The sequence below is a fragment of the Macaca mulatta genome, chromosome 11 (assembly GCF_049350105.2).
Source record: "Macaca mulatta isolate MMU2019108-1 chromosome 11, T2T-MMU8v2.0, whole genome shotgun sequence".
Lineage (NCBI taxonomy): Eukaryota > Metazoa > Chordata > Mammalia > Primates > Cercopithecidae > Macaca > Macaca mulatta.
In genome coordinates, this window is record NC_133416.1 from 73,188,348 (window position 1) to 73,193,997 (window position 5,650).

General features: G+C 38.8%; 1 long non-coding RNA gene across 1 annotated transcript; it reads right to left on the reverse strand.

The window, feature by feature from the left end:
• Window positions 1-574: 574 nt before the first annotated feature.
• Window positions 575-3,847, reverse strand: LOC114670886 (uncharacterized). Its single transcript, XR_003720694.2, has 3 exons — window positions 3,742-3,847; window positions 1,436-1,547; window positions 575-844 (listed from the first exon to the last, which is right to left on the reverse strand). It is a non-coding gene; the product is annotated as an uncharacterized LOC114670886 (long non-coding RNA).
• Between the last annotated feature and the right edge of the window lie 1,803 nt (window positions 3,848-5,650).

Here is a 5,650-nt window from a genome sequence, read left to right on the forward strand (position 1 = left end):
CTATGTAAGGTGATAAAATGTTAATTTGCTTGATATAATCATGCTACAATGTATTTATATATCAAAACATCACATTGTACCCCATAAATATATACAATTATTATTTCTCAATTCAAAAGAAAAACTTGAGTTAAGAAAAGATTTTACTCCAACTGGACTTACAAATGTGAAGGAAATAAAATAATAAAGAAAGAGTTCAAAGTGCAATGAAGAGGTACTACTGCCCAATACCTGGAAGAAGACCTCTCACAAAGTAGAAGTTCGACAAATACTTTTTAACAAAATAGTCGTTGTTAACATAAACCATCATATACATAATCTAGTGACACCCTGCCAGCTATCATCATCTGATTATGAAAAAGATTTTCATCATATATAGAAACTTCCCAGGTCAGCAAGGTCAGGTCTCATGTGCTGACAAAGGCCTGCTCATAGCAACCACCCCTGCTGGCCTTGAAAAATGAATTTGCTCATCTTCTCCAAAATGGTCCAAAAGTTAATACCTTGTAAGAAATGTTATGAGATAAACAATTCTCACCTGGTGTTTCCATTTGCCCAGAGTCAGAGTACATAACCTAATCCCAAGACTCCTAAAACACATGAAAATTGGACCTGTAGTGAGACCACAAGGCATCAGAATGCATGATCATCCTTCCAAGTTCAGACGATGCTGTAGCATCAACCCACATGCAATATTTGCTCTGTATTTTCCAGGAAGCAAAAGAAACAGGAAACCAACAAAATCAGCATCGTTGACCAATTATTCAGGGCTAGTCCTTCTCTCTTTCTCTTGATTAGTGGCTATTTCCAGCAGCTCCTAAAACTGAGGCAGCCAATGTCATCACTGTGGAAATATGGATTGTGAGTGGCACTTAGAGAGCAACCAGCTGGGGGCTGTATATTAACAAGTGCAAGAATGGGAGCAGAAACAGTGTACAGAGACCCAGAATGTGCCAAAAGATGGCAAATCACCCCCTGGGGTCCAAAACGGATCCAACTGAGAGACAGAGAGAATGATTGTCTTCTCCACAAAACTGCCTCTAACAGAACACAGAACCCTTTAGATTTATGTATGTGTTTTGACAAAACTGGATGGTTCCTATCATCTAGGGACACTGGAAGGGTCCCGTAGGGAGGCAAACAATATAAATAGGTCAACTTTTAAGAAGTTTCAGCATCCCGAGGTGTCCGAAGTCACACACCAACACCAAACCTTTGTGCACCTGGATGCTACATGCCACCCACAAAGGCCCCCTATCCAGATCTCACATTCTGTCCCAGCCTCTAATTCAGCCATCGGATAGCCAGCTCCTCTTGTTGGCCACAATAAAGCCAATTCATGTCAGTTTATTGCTGTTCAATGGATGTTAGTTCCATTTTTAAATTACATGCTTATGTGAATGCGTTTCATATTCACTACCCAAAATTTACTTACTCAGTAATTTCTTAAGATTCCAAGCTTATAGACCATTGAACTCACATGGTTTGATTACTGAGTAATTCTTAAAATATCTTTACTGGAGTGTGACATTTATCTGAAGTCAAATCTAGAAAGAAAAAAAATATGTGATGGTAATAAACTACTATTGAAACAGAATCCTAACATGAGATGTTAAACAATAGGGCATTGTAAATAATACCCTACCCAAAAGGTTCTCTGTGATAGCCGCAGCTAAGGAAAACATATGATAACAATAATATGATTTCCATAACCCAACAGTCCTTTCACCACTTGTTCCATGTGGGGATGATATGCAATAGCTCTGCTCTACATTTTTTGTGTGTGTGTGAAAAAATAAATTCTTTCTCACAAATAATAAATTTATAGCCAGGGAATTTCTTTATGACTCAAGCTTCCATTTCTTTAACTTACTGCTTTTAGAGACATAAATTCTATTAGCCTCTGTGTGGAAAGTTCGTTAGGGCAACTTGAGATCAGTGGGAATTGGTAAATGTCTTATAGTTTAGGATGAAAACATGCAATTCACTTAGAGTCTTTTCAGTGCTCTACAATATTCCTGGCCATTTCAACCCAATATGTGAATTCCGACTACTTCAGTCAACACTAAATTAGGCAATGGTCTACATTAATTCATTACATTTGAGTAAAGAAAGATGATAGCCTTATTTACATTTTAGAAACTGTTTCATTCTTAAAACTATTTGGGTTAAAATCAATTCATTCTTCCAGTGCTTGAATACAAATAGGGCCCACAGGATAACAGAGATACCCCATGTATATAGTTTATTTTACTTAAGCAAACACTTAATTTTTTTTTTTAATCAACGCTGTCCAGGCAATTAAATGTTTTCTTTAAAAGAAATTATTTGAAAACTACTGGAATTTATCTTGTTGTCTATACTTCAATAGCAAGTTAATAACTTTGAACTTAAAAAATATAAACTGCTATCCCTTTCCTTTTGTTTAGAGACCTTTTCTTTATAGAACATCTATACTAGTCCTCTGCAAGGGGGGTTCCCTGGACAGTGCTGGCCCTGGGCGGATTGGTACCACACTGCAATGAGTTCAGTGAAACTGAGAGTGAGCACTTAGAAACTTTTCTAGTCATCTGACGCGAAATTTTTTTGTCTTGTTTTTACGGAGCGGGAGGAGACGGAGTCTCGCTCTGTCACCCAGGCTAGAGTACGGTGGCGTGATCTCTGCTCACTGCAACCTCGGCCTCCCGGGTTCAAGCAATTCTCCTGGCTCAGCCTCCTGAGTAGCTGGGACTACAAGCGGACACCCCCACGCCTGGCTACTTTTTGTATTTTTAGTAGAGATGGGGTTTCACCATATTGGTGAGGCTGGTCTTGAACTCCTGACCTCGGGTGATCCACCTGCCTCGGCCTCTCAAAGTGCTGCGATTACAGGCAGGAGCCACCGCGACTGGCCTGTCTTTTGAATCTGATATTAAATATGAGAGGCTTGCATTTTGTATGATTTGGGGTGTTTTTAAATTTAATTTTTCTAGAAATACATTTTTGTTACATTTGATTAAAACACCAGTTTATGACTGATTGAACATTTAAAAACTGATCCTTTGCCACAAATAGTTTGAGAAGCTTGGGTCTAAGCTATAAAGTGATCTGGATGGCCCGGTAACTGTTTTGTGAATTAACTGTACATTACACACATACACACACACACACACACACATACACACACACACAAACACACACACCTTATCTATATAACAGAACAGCCAACTCAACAGAAACAAAGCTCAAAGCTCTGTGAACTCATTTCCTCAGTATCTCCAGATGTGCCACAGCTGAGGAGAGTGTTCAGAAATAGGAATGGTTTGATTACATGATTGAAGCAAATGGATTTGTTATGCCTTGATCCTTTTTCTTCCTGCCTTCCCCTCTCCCTTCCTTCTTCCTTCCTTCCTCCGCTTCCCTTCCCTCCCTCCTCCCTTTCTTTCTTCCCTTCTTTCCTCCCTTCCTCTTTTCCTTCCTTTCCTCCCTTCCTTTGTTCTTTTTCCTTGCCTATATCATCTTATTTATCTGTCTCTAAAGAGTTAAACAAAGAGCCCACAATCACACACATCAGCAAACTACATCGGTCAAATTCACTGAGGCAGAGGAAGGAGAAAAAGAGTTTAGGGATATATGGAGAAGCAAAACTATGGCTCAGAAATGCAGGTACATTAGGATCTAGAGACAAGTATCTATATCAAACAAAAGAAACGTTCCTTTATGAATTCCCAGAGAATATATATTTTTCTGAATTAAACCTACCTTTTATTAATCTATTTTAATTCTCTAGAAAAGGAATTTTTAAATCTGAATTTCTGAAGAACTCTTCTTGGTTGCTCCCCCATGAAAATCCAAAGGAATTTCTTCTAAAAGTCATTAATGAACATTCCTTTAGATGCTTTGGGGAAGAGAACCAGTGAAGCCATTTCCCCTTCTTCTCCTTCACCCCAGCTGAAGTGTTGCAGACCACAAGACTTTGCTTGGGCCCAAATCATTTCTCCCAGACTCTGAAATATGGGTGGTTAAAAACAGGATGCCAAAACAACCATATTTCCTCCCCTCATGCTGCCCTTTTACATGTACTCAAGACAATGCAGATTTATTCTGCCTCACCTGTGTCTAATGTCAGACACATGCCCCAGAATGTCTGACAACTGTTGTGTTTCATTTTACAATAAAAGAAATGCATTACCCAAACTTTCAAGAAAACACAAAGAAATGAATCTGTATCCCTTATGCTTTGCAATTCATTTTTCTTCTTTGTCGGTTCTTGAAACTGAATTCCCCGGGTTGGGGCTTTATAGTACAATTTTGTCTTCTGCCCTTTTCTTTGCTTCCCCCTTCACTCTACCCCCCTGCGCCCCACCCCCTAGGGGCTTTGGCTTCAAATCAAAACAGCTTTCAAGTGGCCAGGACCAAGTTCCAAAGCTTCTACGTTTCCTACAGATTTTCCTTCTTTCCCAGATTTTTCTAAGCCCCACTCTTTGTAGGAAGGCATGCACCTCCAGATAGGGCCCTGACTGTAGGCATTGTGCTCGGGCCCCCATCCCAACTGCAGAAGTTTATTTGAAGTATGTTACTCTTCGCCTGCTTCTTAACTTGAGGCCCAATAGTCTTACAATGTCATTTTTTTCCTCTACTGTAAATCAAGGGACAGCTGTCTTTGGACTAAATTCCAAATAGTTGGTCTGGAAATGAACTTCTCAGTGGTTCCCTCCTCCATTCTGGCTGACATTTCCCCATTAATTTCTTTTTCTCTTTCATCCATTCATTGGCTGATGAGTCTATAAATACACCTCATCTGCTTTTACTTTGCTTTTTAAGAATAAACTGATACCAAACACACTGTCTTAATTACATCCACAGGCAAAGCATAACGAGTATAAATGTTGTCACAATATAGTTTAAAAATTTGACATGGTTCATTATGCCAGCTGTGATAAAACTGTGAAATGAAAATCTTAGTTTGAACGTGTAAATGAGCAATTGATCTGAAAAGGTATTTTTAACATTAATAAATGAGAATACCTAGAAACCTACTAAGCAAAGGAAGGGAGTTGAACAGGAAACCGATAAGTAGATTGGTAAAGAAGCAAGGAAACCCGGCCTCCATTCCTCTTGGGCACAACACCTGTAAAATTAGGCAAGTCAGCCCTCCCAAATTCAGACCAGACCTGGAGAACGTTGTTCCTCATTCTGTTCTTGAGCATTCACATTATGAGGTGGCTGCTGATTCATGAGGATCTGAATTCTAGCGGCACATCAGGAAGGAAGGCTCAGGAAAATTCTGATTTATTCCCAGAAGACAGTAGGTTTTGGAAAACTCTGCTTTTAAGATGAAAACAAGATTAAAGGAAAGGATAAGGTAACACTCATATGTTCTTGATATAAAATTACTTCTTTTAAAACCTTTGGTTGTGATGATATGGCTGATAACTTTCCAATAACAGTAGCCCACTGGGATAAATTAACATTCTGAATTTTGTGAAGCCATCTTTGTTTTCCTGAGGTATTTTCACACAAACACATTCTTAACTGACGGAGAGCAATGGAGAAATAAATATTCATTTTTAAATGGAAAATAAAAGTCAATGGCAAGTTTCTCAGGTAGGTGACTACTATAATCTCCCAGTTTTCACACATAAAGAGCTTCAAGAAAATAGCAGTTAAT